Below are 8288 nucleotides of genomic sequence, written 5' to 3'. Positions count from 1 at the left end.
GTTCTTAGTGTCTCTGGCTAGAGCTTGTCCTGTCCCTGCCGCCCTGCAAGTCCCCTGGGAGTCGTGGGGCCTGTTCCTCCAAGCTGGCTGCTCAGGTCTTAGAAACTCACCAGAGAAAAAATGGCGGATCTCGCCCAAGTCTCTGGCTTAAGGTGCTCTCTGGAGGTAGGCCCTCCACTTGCAGGAAAGTGGCAGAGAAGGACGCTGATCCTCCTCTGTCACTCGGAAGCTGAGAGGATCCTGTCCCTGCCACCCTGCGGCTCCCCTGGGAGTCGTGGGGCCTGTGCCTCCCGGTTGGCTGCTCCTGTCTCAGAAACTCACCCTGAAGTGTGTATCTTAAAAGTCTCTACCTCTTTATACTTTATTCCCCATTATAATCTGGCTTGTTGATCCATTCATATAGCAATAGGTGTCTGGGTTGTTTGCAGTTTTCCATTTGGTTGGCATGTGCGCCTGAGTTTGGATGCCCTTGAAGGCAGAGGTATCAGATCTCCTCTTGCAGATGATTCCCAGCATCCACATGGCAGCTCACAAACAGCTGCCTACAGTTCCAGAGGATCCAATGCCCTTTTTAACTTCCAAAGGCACCAGGTATGCCCATGGTACAAATACATAAAAAACTCATACACATTAAAAAGTACACATACACATAAAAATAAATATTTTTATTATTATTTAAATTAATTATTTAAAAATAAATAAATGTATTTTGAACTTTTAAAATAGCCTTCCTTAAATAATGCAGATGTTGCTTTGAACGTTGCCATTTAGGACGTCTCTTTCTCTTGGTGGAGCACTCCTGTAATCCTAGCACGTGGGCAGCAGGAGGGTCAGGAGTTCAAGACCAGCCTAGGCTACAGAGATCTCTCAAAACACAACAGGGGCTGGAGAAATTGCTCAGTGGTCAAGAGCATTTGTTCTTACAGAGACCCAGGTTTGAGTCCCAGCACCTACATGGCAACCCACAGTTGTCTATAATTCCAGTTCTGGGGGATTTAACACTCTCTTTTAGTCTCCTTGGCCAATAGGTATGCATGTGGTACACATACAGATATGCAGGAAATATAATCATACACAAAAATCTTTAAAAACACAAAAGTGCAGGGAAATGAAAGGCTTAGATAGAATTTTAGGAAATAAAATGATATACTGAACATCCCTTCATGATCAGTCACTAGATGTAGCTAGAAATGTGTCTATTTTTAACAACCCTGGAATTGTGTATTGAAACACATGACCCTGACTTCCCAGCCTATTTATTTATGAAACTATGGAAACTCCGAGTAAATTTTTTTCTAGTGGGAGTTTATTTTCCATACCAAAGCTAGGAAAGAAGTGACCACATGGCTAGTTTGAAGTCATATTTTCAACAAATGTCCACCAAGAAAGGCATTGTGTTCTCTCTTGGGTGGGGTATTAGGGAACAAGTGGGAGTGGCTTACTCAAGATTTGGCACAGCCCAAATGGAAACAACACAGATGTTGGCACACCGGGAAATAGATGTGCCATAGCCAACAGTAGACTTCTCATAGCAATATCAGTAAAATGACTTTGTGAGGACAAAAATAAGGATATTAGTGGTTAAACACTTGCCTGGATGAGAAAGAGTCAAAGTAAGAAGACAGGTCCAAACAGCAGTTGAATTGAACTACTGGGAACTGTGGGTTCCTCTACTCACATCTCTGCCCCAACAATGGTTTTGATCTCCTGGCCTCTCACTGTGTTCAGGACTCCTTCCTGTAGCCCTTCAATTAGAAAAGACCCTTGACAGGATTTTTTAAGATTCTGAGCTAACTGCTTATAAGGGAGAAGCCAAATCCAGAAGGAATTTAATCAGCTCCTCTGTGGGAAAAGAGCTCAACCCCAACGTTTCAGTTTCAGAAACAGGAATGTTAAAAGTGCCGAATCTGAACTCAGGGCAGAAGATTCATGTTGCTTTGTTCTGAATTTTTTATCACTTTATTTTTTGGGGGGAGGGGCATGGCAAAAGCATGGAGCTGTGGATTTTCCCACTTAAGAGTACAATATGAAAGTAAATATGAGTTGTCGGCCTCCAACACGGTTCCCCCATCTTCACCTGTAGATTTCCATGTTCTCAGACTGGCTCTCTACAGTGACCTATGAAAACAGCTATGGTAATAGCATTTGACTTCTAAAATAAGTGATAAAAAAATATTGTTGTCCCTTCCTTGATCATTCTTGAGAGGAAGCCAGTCGTCCTGTCAGGACAATCAGGGCAGCTACTTGTTGTAAAAGCCAGGAGATGACGAGACCTTGGAGCCTCCCTGCAGCCTTCAGACAATCACTGCCTTGGCTGCTGTCTTAGCTGTCACCTCGGGAAAGAACCAGAGCCAAACCAGTGGGGGAGTCTTTCGAGCTCCTGCCCTGCCCTGCCGGGTTGTGAGAGATGATGAATGGTACCCTTGTTCTAGGCCATTCGGAGTGAGGCAGCCCACCGCTAGCAACAGATGGGGGCACAGCAAGTCAGGCAAGCAAAAGTGCAGCACAGACTCTTTAGTGTATTTTTCTTATCAGAATGCTTTGCTAAATGAAATGGAAACGTGCCGTTTAAAACATTCAGTTGCAGGCAACAGGGACAGGATTTTATTTACAGGACTTTGTAGATAATTTTTTGTTACAAAATATTTTTAAAATGGTCTCTCATCAAATGGAAATTCTTTTTTTTTCCTGTTTTTTTTTTTTTTTTTTTTTTTTTTTTTTTTTTTTTTTTTCGAGACAGGGTTTCTCTGTATAGCCCTGGCTGCCCTGGAACTCACTCTGTAGACCAGGCTAGCCTCGAACTCAGAAATCCATCCGCCTGCCTCTGCCTCCCAAGTGCTGGGATTAAAGGTGTGCACCACCACTGCCCGGCTCCAAATGGAAATTCTTTTTTTAAAAAAAATATTTTATTTATTTAATGTATGCAAGTACAATGTTGCTGTCTTTAGACACATCCGAAGAGGGCATCAGATCCCATTACAGATAGTTGTGAGCCACCATGTGGTTGCTGAGAATTGAACTCAGTACCTCTGGAAGAGCAGTCAGTGCTCTTAACCATTGAGCCACCTCTCCCGCCCCCAAATGGAAATTCTTAACACTAGATTGGTGGGTCCTTGTAGACTTTCAGGACCCTCCTGTTTGTGCAGTGGAGTCACATCTTTACAGTTTGTTTTTCAGAAATCTAACAAGTTTTCATCCTTGCTTTGGAAAAAGAGTAATAATTGCTTAAAAATAAAATACCCAAAGTGAGACCAATCCCATGGGCAAGAACCAATCCCTAACACTCTTAACAATACTCTGCTATGCTTACAGGCCAGATCCTAGCAAAACTGTCCTCTGAGAGGCTTCAGCTAGCAGCTGACTAAAACAGATGCAGAGACCCATAGCTAAACATCAGATGGAGTTCATGGAGTCTTGTGGAAGAGCTAAGGGACCCAAAGAGGACAAGGACTCCACAGGAAGACCAACAGAGTCAATTAATCTGGACCCTTGGGGGTGCCCAGAGACTGAACCACAAACCATGGGAAGGACCTAGGTCCCCCTGCACATATGTAGAAGATGAGCAGCTTGGTTGTCTTACTCAGGGTTTCTATTCCTGCACAAACATCATGACCATGAAGCACGTTGGGGAGGAAAGGGTTTATTCAGCTTACATTTCCACATTGCTGTTCATCACCAGAGGAAGTCAGGACTGGAACTCAAGCAGGTTAGGAAGCAGGAGCTGACTCAGAGGCCATGGAGGGATGTCCCTTACTGGCTTGCTTCTGCTGGCTTGCTCAACCTGCTCTCTTATAGAGCCCAAGACTTCCAGCCCAGGGATGGCACCACCCACAAGGGGCCCTACCCCCTCGATCACTAATTGAGAAAATGCCCCACAGCTGGGTCTCATGGAGGCACTTCCCCAACTGAAGCTCCCTTCTCTGTGATAACTCCAGCCTGTGTCAAGTTGACACAAAACCAGCCAGTACATTGGTCTTCATGTGGGTCCCCCAACAACTGGAATGGGGACTGTCCCTGAATCTGTTGTCTGTCTGTGGATCCTGTTCCCTAATTGGGCTGCTGCCTTGTCTGGCCTCAGTAGGAGAGGGTGTACCTAGCACTGCAAAGATTTGATGTGCCAGGGTAGAGTGACACCCAGGAAGGGACCTCCTCCTCAGAAGAGAAAGGGAGGGGGTTGGAGGAGGAATTGTGGGAGGGGAGATTGGGAGGAGAGAGGGGGATATTGGGATGTAAAATGAATAAATAATGAAAAAAAAGTATGTTAAGGGGTTGGAGAGATGGCTCAGCAGTTAAGAGTGCAGACTGCTTTTCCAGAGGACCTGAGTTCAATTCCCAGAACCTGCATGGTGACTCACAACTGTTAGAAACTCCAGTTCCAGGGGTATCCAGTGTCCTTGTCTGGCTTTCTCAGGCCCTAGGCACACAGGTAGTGCACAGACATACATGCAGGCAGAAACTCGTACACAGAGAATCTTTAAACAATAATGCAAGCAACATTTAAGAGTTGGGGTTTAGCTTAGTGGCAGTGGCAGAGTATTTGAGAAAAAAAGTGACATTTAAAGTCAGTATCATGACACATAACTGTAATGTCAGAATTTGGGAGGCAAAAGCAGGGGAATCCCAAAATTGAGACCATACTGGGCTACATTGCCAGAACCATTCCTCAGGAACAAAAAAAAAGTGACATTCATATCAAATTATGCAACTGTCTAAGGAAACTGTGGTTGCTTTTTTCAATTATGGAGTACCCTGACTAAAACATGATAAAATATACAGCTCAATTTAAAATTGCTCAGAACTTTGATATTGGTTTGTAATTACCTTGGTAAACTGAAGAGGAAGGAAAGAAGTTAGCTTAATGACACTTTAAATGATAGACATTTCCAAATTTGTTTAGGACAGAGAACAAGTTACCAATCTGAAAAATTGTTTTCTTGTAAAAATGACATTTAAATATCATTAAGGATCATACATAATCCAAGCCCTTTCCTTACATTTAGATGAATATACTATTTACAAGGCAATTGTTAATTTTTTTTTAACTTAACCTCTTGGATATCCTTTTATTGCCCTGTGTCCTGGAGACCCTGCAGCTTTAAATCTACAGAACTAGTCCCTTCATGAGCTCCAGCAGCTCATAAATGGGTGTTGGGGGCTTTGCGGGGGTGCAACTCACAGCCCTGGACTGGGCCTTTGTGGTAACTGAGCAGCACTGCCCCAGTTAGCTTACCCAGTCAGCAAGGAGTGGGGTCCCACTCTCCTGCTCTTACGTGCTCAGGCTGGCTCACCTGCTCCTCAGCCACCAGGGCCAGCTTTATCCCTCCCCCTCCCCCTCTCCCTCTCCCTCTCTCCCTCTCTCACCTGTGCTGCCTCACAGCAAACAAGTGCTGGGGACCAGTTCTTCCCTGCTGGCAAGTGCTAATTTGAGATGGGGACATCTATAAAGGTATTAGTTGATAAAATATTTTTTTTCAAGACAGGGTTTCTCTGTATAGCCCTGGCTGTCCTGGAACTCACTCTGTAGACTAGGCTGGCCTCGAACTCAGAAATCTGCCTGCCTCTGCCTCCCAAGTGCTGGGATTAAAGGCGTGCGCCACCACTGCCTAGAGGACAAAATAAATGTTAAGAAACATTTTCAAGAAGATAATAAATCTTAGCTGGGAGTGGCAGTGCACACCTGTAATCCCAGCATTTGGGAGCTTGGTCGGCAGAGGAAGGCAATGAGTGCCTAATGTGTTTCATAGTAAATTCCTGGCAGGGCAGGGCTACATAGTGGGACCCCATTTTGTGGTGGCATATGCCTTTAATCCCAGCACTTGGGAGGCAGAGGCAGGTGGATTTCTGAGTTAGAGGCCAGCCTGGTCTACAGAGTGAGTTCCAAGGCTACATAGAAAAGCCCTGTCTCGAAAACAAACAAACAAAAAAGTCTTTACCATACAGAATTTTCTAGAAGCAAATGTAGGGCATATATAGAGATGAAACCAAGTATATGACAGGATTCCAGACTAGCCCAATTCTGTCCCAGAATACTTTGTTGCAAACAGTTCTTTTTTTTTGCTTTCTGTGAAGGGTAGCAAAAGGTACATGTTGCTTTTGAAACTCCAGAGATGGGTGGTGGGTAAGAAAAGAGCTCAGTGGGTAAAAATGAGCCCTAGAACACATGGAAGCCGGCCAGCAAGTGGGCACATCAGTGGTCCCAGCATGCCTACAGGGAGAGGAAGAAAGAAACAGGAGAAGCCCAGAAGTCAGTGCCATTGTGGTGCCTCTGCAGACCCATGCGTTTGAGGGCTTGGCCCATAGGGAGTGGCACTATTAGGAGGCATGGCCTTGTTGAAGTAGGTGTGGCCTTGTAGAAAGAAGTGTGTCAGTGTGGAGGCCTGCTTTGAGGTCTCCTATGTGTAAGCTATGGCAGTGTGGCCTACAGTCTCTCCTTGCTGCCTTTGGATCAAGATGAGAACTCTCCGCTCCTCCTCCAGCACCATGTCTACCTGCATGCTGCCATGTTTCCCTCCGTAACATAATGAAGTAAACCTCTGCCACTGTAAGCCAGCCCCAAATTAAATGTTTCCTTTTATAAAAGCTGCCTTAGTCATGGTGTCTCTTCACAGCAATAAAATTCATCTAGTCTGATGTACACAGAGAAAAATAACAGAGACTGTGCTCCAAAACAAGTGAAAGGTGCTGACTATCACCCTTCATTGTTTTCTAGCATGAACATAACCCTACATACCATGTACACACACAGACACACAGAGGGGGAGAGGAAAGGAGTGCAGGGAGAGAAAGATTTTTAAAAATCCAGCATCGGTACACATCTTTAATCTCAACACTCAAGAGGCAGAGACAGGGTTGGAGAGATGGCTCAGCAGTTAAGAGCCCTGACTGCTCTTCCAGAGGTCCTGAGTTCAATTCCTAGCACCTACATGGTGGCTCACACCCATCTCTAATGGGATCTGATGCCCTTTCCTGGTATGTCTGAAGACACACTGTACTCATATAAAATAAATCTTTAAAAAAAAAAAAAAAAAAGTAGAGATGGGCAGATATCTGAGTTCGAGGCCAGCCTGGTCTACAGAGTGAGTTCCAGGACAGCCAGGGCTATACAGAGAAACCTTACCTCAAAAAAAAAAAAAATCATTATCAGAAAAGAAGCAAAAGGAAAGGAGGGAAGGAAGGGAGGGAACTTACTGCCCACCCTTCTTTGGGTTGCTAAGAGGGAACCAGCTGCTTGGTTTGACCTGAGTTCCTTAGTTTTAGCTCTTACTGTGCTGGCCATGAGGATGTCCTAGACATAGGAAAACAGAGCTATTTATTCTTGGGATTATTCTTGGGCTTATGTTGGCAGCCAGAGTCCTTTCTTCTCTATGTTGGGGACATATGGTCAAGTTCTAATAATGAGTAAATCCTAGCCATATGGTCATAGTGGTTGTTTAATAGTTGGCTCTAAATTAAACAAAGCTAGTTTATCTCTAGGACTTGAAAATGGACCTCTATAAAATTTGGATAACTTACCATGGCTGCTGTTCTAATTTCTGTGGGCATATCCTGGCCTCCTATGGAGAACCAAGGCCCTCATTGCTGGACCACTCAGTCTCAAATGAAACCAGCTGCAAACCTGGACTACCACCTCTCTAAGCAGTACATTTACTTCTCTGCCTAAACTGATGTTTCTATTGCTTGCAACACTAAACATCCAGCTTATACCGGGCAGAGTGACATAAACCTGTAAGCCCACACTCAGGGGGAAGGCAAGAGTGGCATGAGTTTTATTTTTGGTTACCCTGTGTAGCCCTGGCTATTCTGGAAGCCACTCTGTAGACCAGGCTGGCCTCAAACTCAGAGATTCACCTACCTCAGCCTCCAAAGTGCTAGGGTTAAAGGAGTTCAGCAGCACTACCAGGCTGAAACCTTTCATTAACAGTACTCTCAGGGCCTGGTGGTACATGCTGGTCATCCCAGAACTTCAGAACTTGGTATGGTGACACAAGGTAGAGACTGAGGGTACCCTGAGCTACATTCAAGAGCTTTCTCAACAACAACAACAACAACAGAGGAGGAAAAATAAAAGGTAGCCTACTCATGTATTGATCAAGTTCCTTGTCAGCTCCCAGGGCATCTATGGTTATCTTACATAGCTTATAGTTTAAAATTGCACTCATACCAGCAGTCTTTAATCCCAGCACCAAGGACTCTGAGGCAGGTGGATTTCTGTGAGTTTGAGATCAGCCTGATCTATATAGAGAGTTCCATGGCAGCCGAGGATACATAATCAGATCTAAAAAAAAAAA

Source organism: Mastomys coucha, unplaced genomic scaffold (genome assembly GCF_008632895.1).
Source record: "Mastomys coucha isolate ucsf_1 unplaced genomic scaffold, UCSF_Mcou_1 pScaffold23, whole genome shotgun sequence".
Lineage (NCBI taxonomy): Eukaryota > Metazoa > Chordata > Mammalia > Rodentia > Muridae > Mastomys > Mastomys coucha.
Note: the sequence above shows the minus strand (reverse complement) of the source record.